This window comes from Zootoca vivipara, chromosome 7 (genome assembly GCF_965207765.1).
Source record: "Zootoca vivipara chromosome 7, rZooViv2.hap1.1, whole genome shotgun sequence".
Classification (NCBI taxonomy): Eukaryota; Metazoa; Chordata; class Lepidosauria; order Squamata; family Lacertidae; genus Zootoca; species Zootoca vivipara.
The window spans coordinates 85,683,673-85,691,129 of NC_142590.1; positions in this window are offsets into that span (position 1 = coordinate 85,683,673).

Below are 7,457 nucleotides of genomic sequence, written 5' to 3' on the forward strand. Positions count from 1 at the left end.
AATGACTGTCCAGACTTTACTACAAAGTAACTGTACCATGCACATTAGAGATAGTGCGAGTTTCCTGTGCAGCTGATTAGCTGCCAATTCATTTTCTGATCCTTCCATTTCCTCAGCTTTCCACCAAGAAATATAGCCATAAACAAAATCAGGGTACAGACTTAAGGGCTGCATTCCACTAAGTCATACTCTGAGTAGACCCATAGAAATCAACGGACAAGTTAACTGAAGACTTTCTTCTGTCAGGCGTGTATGTTATAAGATCGTTGACCTATATATTACAATGGCAATATTTTAATGAGCGTATTTAGACTAATTGATATATTGCAATTTAATGTTTTGATTTTTGTATTTTTAACCTTATTATCTACCTGGACATTTTTTAAATGAGGGGCAGAATATCATGTGCTTCAATCAATCAATCAAAAATATAGTCATGCCTAACTTAAGTCTATTTATTTCAGTGGGTCTACTCTAAGTATGATAGCTCTTCCTTGGTATTTTGGCTTCAGTAGCAGTTTGGAAACTCTGTTTCCAGTAATCAGATAATCAGATATATTCATGGACTGTTTATTATATTTAACTCTCTGGATCCTGCATTGTTAGGAAATACAGAAAACATTGTAGCAATTAAAAGGCACTGTTGCTATAAAAGTAATTGCTCACGGTGTGTCTTTTGGTCACACTGGGTTTCTTATGCTGATCACCTGTTGGGAATGAGAGAGCAGGTACACACCAGGCATACGGTATCAGAAGGATCCATACTCAGGGGGAGGGCAGAAAAGAGAGGGAAAGGAAGTCAGTAGGTCTTTGGTCCCCTCATCTTTGCAGGGCTCCTTCACAATTCTTGCCTGCCCTTTTCATCAGTTATAAAGCTCAGCCCTCAAAGCTCCTGTACAGCCTGCCAGTGTCTAAGACAATACAGGGTAGTAGGTTAACCCAGGGACAGTGGCCTTGTAGCATTTAGAGCAGGCATCCCCAAACTGCGGCCCTCCAGATGTTTTGCCCTACATCTCCCATGATCCCTAGCTAACAGGACCAGTGGTAGGGGAAGATGGGAACTGTAGTCCAAAACATTTGGCGGGCCGGAGTTTGGGGATGCCTGATTTAGAAGGCTACACGTTCCACACCTCTCCTTCAGTTGCCTCAGCTAGTATTGCTCATCCCCATGATTTCTGCAGGGGTGCGTATCTGAGGGGCACCCATGCGTCCTACTTTCTGGCACAGCCTTTCCCTTCTGCATACAGAAAAAGGAGCCACACAACCCTTTCCCTATGATACCTTGGGTCAGATGCCACTCAGCTCTGAATGCAAGTGCTGCCCAACATACAGTTTAAACATAAATTAACCAAACTTAAAGCTTGTAAAACATTTAAACTTTAAAAGATTGGCAAGATGTTCAATTTGTTGTTCAAAACTATAGAATTTCTCAAAAAGTGGTGGGATTTTTTAAAAGATAAATAATCTAAGATGAATTTGAGTACACTAGTTTACTCAGTTTAGGAATACAGTATATTATATCACTTTAGGAATTGTTTCAAAATATTTTTGGTCTAAACTTCTGGATGGTTTAGATTTTGTGTTGAGATACCAATTTCAAAAAACACGAATCTCCAGAAAATAGACACAGGACCCAAAAAATATCAATATTACTATTTATTTAAAAACTGATCCAATTATCTATGAGAATACTGTACAAATAGAAGGACAATTTATATATGTATGAGGGTCAGGGAAAGTGCTGCTCAAGATCTACCCTTCTGCAAAATGTATTTAGGAATTTTTAGTCCACTTAAAATAAATTAAGAGCATATAAAGGTATAAATGAAAACTATTTAATAATTTTAAAAGCAGCAATAGGGGGGGACGGACGACTCCAATATACCTAGCATTGCTAACAAGCAGTCAGTGAAAATACAATGCAACACAGGCCCAAAGCAAACAAATCAACATTAGTATAGTTGCTCATCAAGAAGAATTTTTGTCCATATTGTCATTTCTGTCTTCCTTTTTCTGAACCCTTAATAGCACTAAGCACAGCGATCGCTCTATTTACAACTCTGCCAGTGCAATGTAGCACTTTGGGGTGATGGTCAATAACTCTCTGCCTAGCCTGCTTGGTCATGCCTGCAGGAGGAACCCTCATAACCCATGTAACTGCACAACAACGGGTGGTTATGTTCAGAAGGAGCAATCAAAAGAGGCCTTTGCAAGAAGCCATGAGCCCCTGGTGCAGTGTATCCTGGCCAACAGCCACTGCAAAATTTCCAGCAGTTGTTGCATGGCAACTACACTGCAGGGTCTCCTATGTCCCTGGCATTTGTCAGGACTTGGCTGTTTGTGTTGATGCAGAAGAGGCTCACACCAATGAAGTGGGAAACACTCATGGATTGCTTGCCTAGAACATCGAGGTGTTAGAATAAACATGGTCACCTTCACATTAGTTTACTGATAGCCAGAAAAAAATGCATTGCTCCTTACCAGCTTTGACATCTGCTTCTCGTATGGTTTTTAGCATTGCTGAAAATCATTTTTGAAAGACCACAAGCATTTTAACAAGTAAAACAGCAACATCGCATCAGTTGGAAATGTCTTACATTAAGAATTTCTTGAATGTTGTGTATATACTGTATTTGAAAGAGCGCTTTGGAAATAGTTTGTACATTATTTCCTAATTTATACATGATTTTTAGTGTTAATATTTCTAACTGTTAATAACAAAATATTTAATGTGTTGTCCATTTTTATGTATTGATGTGGAAACAAAATGGTGATGCCAGCATTTTGACTTTTTTCATTAATTGTATCATATTTTCTGTTTTGTAATACAGAATGTTTGGACATGTTTTAGGTTAAAATGAATTGATTGTGAAGCCAAGTAATGGTACTTTTTCGTATGATGAAAAGACTTTTAAAAGGACTGCTGTAATCATGTTTGAAGTCTGTTCTTTTTTTAATTGCAGGTTTAATGAAAACAATACATTAATCACACTTCATTTATATTCTGAAATATTTCAAGTAAAGATCATTGCATGAGGAAAAAGTGTTAATGTCAGTTTTCAAAATGTCAAATCTCATTTGATTTTCAAGATCAGGTTTTCTAGTTTCCTATTTAGCCAATGATCTCACTAGAAGGCATGACACAGTAACATAGAACTACTATATTCATAGAATTAAGAGAATGCTGCATGAATTCCAATGGTTTACTGGCAATCCACTCCCATGGGGGTAATTTACCAATAAGCCATGGAATCCATTATTCATTTAATAATTTAATAAATTTGAATTTAAGATTAAATCTTTCAGAATAAATCTTTCCAAATAATTTCCAGTAGCAATAAAAACAGTAGTAAAGAACAGACACAACAGGAAATACACCAGCAAAAAATGTTTTAAAAACAGTATACTGTATACTGCAGTGAGCGTAGAAAGAGGAATACGGTACTTACCCCTCATAGAAAGCCTGATGGAACAAAAAGGTATCCACAGCAGTCTAAAAACAGTAAGAGAGAATTTGTTGGATTTCTCTAGGGAGTGTTCCACAACTATGGAGCCAATGAAAAAGCCCTGTCACTGGTACCACCATTCTGACCTTAACTAATGATGAGCTGGAGAGCAGTGCCTTCATAATGGTGTAATCCAGGTTAGAGAACCTCAGGCATGGGAGATGACTCTTGCCCTTGATACTCTTTCCAGGCCATTCTCTCACAAGCCCTTTCCCAAGCCCTCTACAAAGTCTCTGCATGGCAAGAATGTGTCACTGAATTGTGACAATGTATTTTGCTTTCCATAAGGCAGAAAGGTAAGTGGGTGTCAGAAGCCTGCCAAAAATCAGAAATCTTTTTACCTTTGCATGGGTTGAATTGTAGTGTTTCTCCGAAAATAAGACACCATCTTATAGTTATTTTTCCTCAAAAAAACACACTACGGCTTATTTTCAGGGGGTGTCTTATTTTTTCCCTCCTCCTGCCACGGCCGGTATTGCTGCTGCGCCTATCACTATGTCTTATTTTTTGGGTATGGCTTATATTCCTTGAATGCTTAAAAATCCCGTTATGGCTTATTTTATGACTATGTCTTAAAATAGGGGAAACAGGGTAGTTTATTGTATCTGAACCAGTGTGTGAGTGACTGAGGCTAGATACACCTCTTCCAGACTGGGCTGTTATTGGCGAAGCAGTTGGACTCAAAACTGGTGAAAAGCAGTTTTGATCACTGACATGTGCAGGTTGAATACATTCAAACTGGGAAAATTGCAAACCAACAGCACCTTTGCCATGTTCAGAATTCAGTGTCCATATCATCTCTCAGATTAGACACTGGAAATTAGTAGAGCCAAGTACAGGCACCCCCCATATCTATAGAATCATAGAACTGTAGAGCTAGAAGAGATCCCAAGGGTCATCTAGTCTAACCCCCTGCAATGCAGGAATCTTATGCGTGATCTATTCACACATTACCACATATATACATGGTGCTGGGAAATAAATAGAAACCAGGAAATAAATAGAAACCAGCTGAAGAGTCCTCATTGCTCGAGAGGAGACCTTTCCCAGAGCCTGAAGAGGACGTCCCTAAGGGCAGACGAAGGCCCAAAGAGACTAGAGGCACAGCAGGACTTTGTTCAGGCTGTTCATCCTACCTGCCTAACAGATGTTTTTTAGCGGGTGCTCCCCATTTTATGTGATTTCACTTATGCACATGCAAGCCCTTGTGTGAGTGAGCGGATGCCTGTATTAACAGAATACAGTCATACCTCATGATACGTCCATTGCGGGCTGCGTCTTTTCAGGTTACGGACGCTCCGAACCCGGAAATCCTGGAACGGGTTACTTCCGGGTTCGGCACATCCATAACCTGTGCGCATGTGCAGAAGCGCTAAATCGCTCTTTGCACATGCGCAGAAGCACTGAAGTGTGTCACACACGTGCGCAGATGTGGGGCTTCAGAATGCGGCCTTTTCATGTTGCGAATGGGCCTCTGGAACAGATCCTGTTTGTAACAAGAGGTACCACTGTATCAAGGGTTCCCCCGGTTGTGCTTATACCTGATTGTGGGAATGGTGCCATTTTAGCCACATATGTCATATTATGTCACATAACTCACCTAAGTTCATTACTGGTATATTTATACGACGCTTACGGTAACAAGTTGAAGTGTGTCTGCCAAAGGGGCTTTCTCAGTGGCTGTTCCCACACTCTGGAATTCTCTCCCCGGAGAAGCCAGACTGGTTCCTCCTTGGGTCCTTCTGCTGTCAGCACGTGAACTGGCTGCTGCTGCTCCTTTTAATGAAAGGTCCTTGGGAACTATGGCTGCTTTGAATGGAAAGGGCTGGCGCTGTGCCGTTTTGGTTGTATTTCATAGAACCATGGAGTTCACGTTGTAAGTCACCCTGAGTTGATTTCAGGCAGAGTTGATTTCAGAACCACTGGCAATAATCTTTGAAAATTCCTGGAGAACAGGCGAAGTTCCAACAGACTGGAGGAGGGCAAATGTCCCTATTTTCAAAAAGGGGGAAAAATAGGACCCAAACAATTACCGCCCAGTCAGCCTGACATCAATACCAGGAAAGATTCTAGAGCAGATCATAAAGCAAACAGTCTGTGAGCACCTAGAAACTCTGATCACTAAAAGTCAGCATGGGTTTCTGAAAAATAAGTCATGTCAGACTAATCTGATCTTATTTTTTGACAGAATTACAAGCCTGGTAGATGAAGGGAACGCTGTGGATGTAGCCTATCTTGATTTCAGCAAGGCCTTTGACAAGGTGCCCCATGACATTCTTGTAAAGAAGCTGGTAAAATGCGGACTAGACAATGCTACCATTCAGTGGATTTGTAACTGGCTGACTGACCAAACCCAAAGGGTGCTCATCAGTGGCTCCTCCTCATCCTGGAGAGTAGTGACTAGTGGGGTGCCACAGGGTTCTGTCTTGGGCCCAGTCTTATTCAATATCTTTATCAATGACTTGGATGATGGGCTTGAGGGCATCCTGAGCAAGTTTGCAGATGACACCAAATTGGGAGGGATGGCTAATACCCCAGAGGACAGGATCACACTTCAAAATGACCTTAACAGATTAGACAACTGGGCCAAAGCAAACAAGATGAATTTTAACAAGGAGAAATGTAAAGTACGACACTTGGGCAAAAAAAAATGAAAGGCACAAATACAGGATGGGAGACACCTGGCTTGAGAGCAGTAGATGTGAAAAGGATCTAGGAGTCTTGGTAGACCACAAACTTGACATGAGTCAACAGTGTGATGCAGCAGCTAAAAAAGCCAATGCAATTCTGGGCTGCATCAATAGGAGTATAGCACCTAGATCAAGGGAAGTAATAGTACCACTGTATTCTGCTCTGGTCAGACCTCACCTGGAGTACTGTGTCCAGTTCTGGGCACCACAGTTCAAGAAGGATACAGACAAGCTGGAACGTGTCCAGAAGAGGGCAACCAAAATGGTCAAAGGCCTGGAAACGATGCCTTATGAGGAACGGCTTAGGGAGCTGGGTATGTTTAGCCCAGTGAAGAGAAGGTTAAGGGGTGATATGATAGCCACGTTCAAATATATTAAAGGATGTCATGTAGAGGAGGGAGAAAGGTTGTTTTCTGCTGCTCCAGAGAAGCGGACACGGAGCAATGGATTCAAACTTCAAGAAAGAAGATTCCAGAACTTCCTGACAGTAAGAGCTGTTCGGCAGTGGAATTTGATACCAAGGAGTGTGGTGGAGTTTCCTTCTTTGGAGGTCTTTAAGCAGAGGCTTGACAGGCATATGTCAAGAATGCTTTGATGGGTGTTTCCTGCTTGGCAGGGGGTTGGACTGGATGGCCCTTGTGGTCTCTTCCAACTCTATGATTCTATGAGTTCCATGAGGGGAAAAGGCGGGATATAAATAAATATATAATGTGTAAATGTGTAAAAAAACAGCAACACCCAAATAAAAATTAGTTATCAATTATACGCTCAGTTATCTTTAATGGCGTTATGAAGTTCCACCTGCATAACTGTAGGTCGTCGAAGCGACGGAGGAGCCTTTTCAGGAGAAAATATTGACAGGCCCAAACCTGGAACTACTGTACCTCAAGAGCTGCTCCTGTCCCTCGCCGCCCAACGGACAATTCAACTCCGGCTTCTCCCGCCTCTATAGCTACATCAGCCAATCACAACCCTCCCGCGAACCCTTCTCACCAATCCCGTTCAACAACGTCTGCGAGGAGTAAAAGGAGGGGGAGGGGAGTGAAGCGGCGCTACGCAACGTTTTAACCGCCAGCCCCGGCAGGTGCGCAGGCGCACATGCAGCTCTGCGGCCGCCGCTTACAGCGCCTAGCAGGCATTAGAACTGCGTCTGCGCGACAGCTGCTTGGCGCGAGGCAGCGAAGGGGGTGGCTGACGTTTTTGCTGCCCCGACCTGCCCTCGCCACCGCTTTCTCTTTCCGCGCCAGCGGCGCGCGGCTGT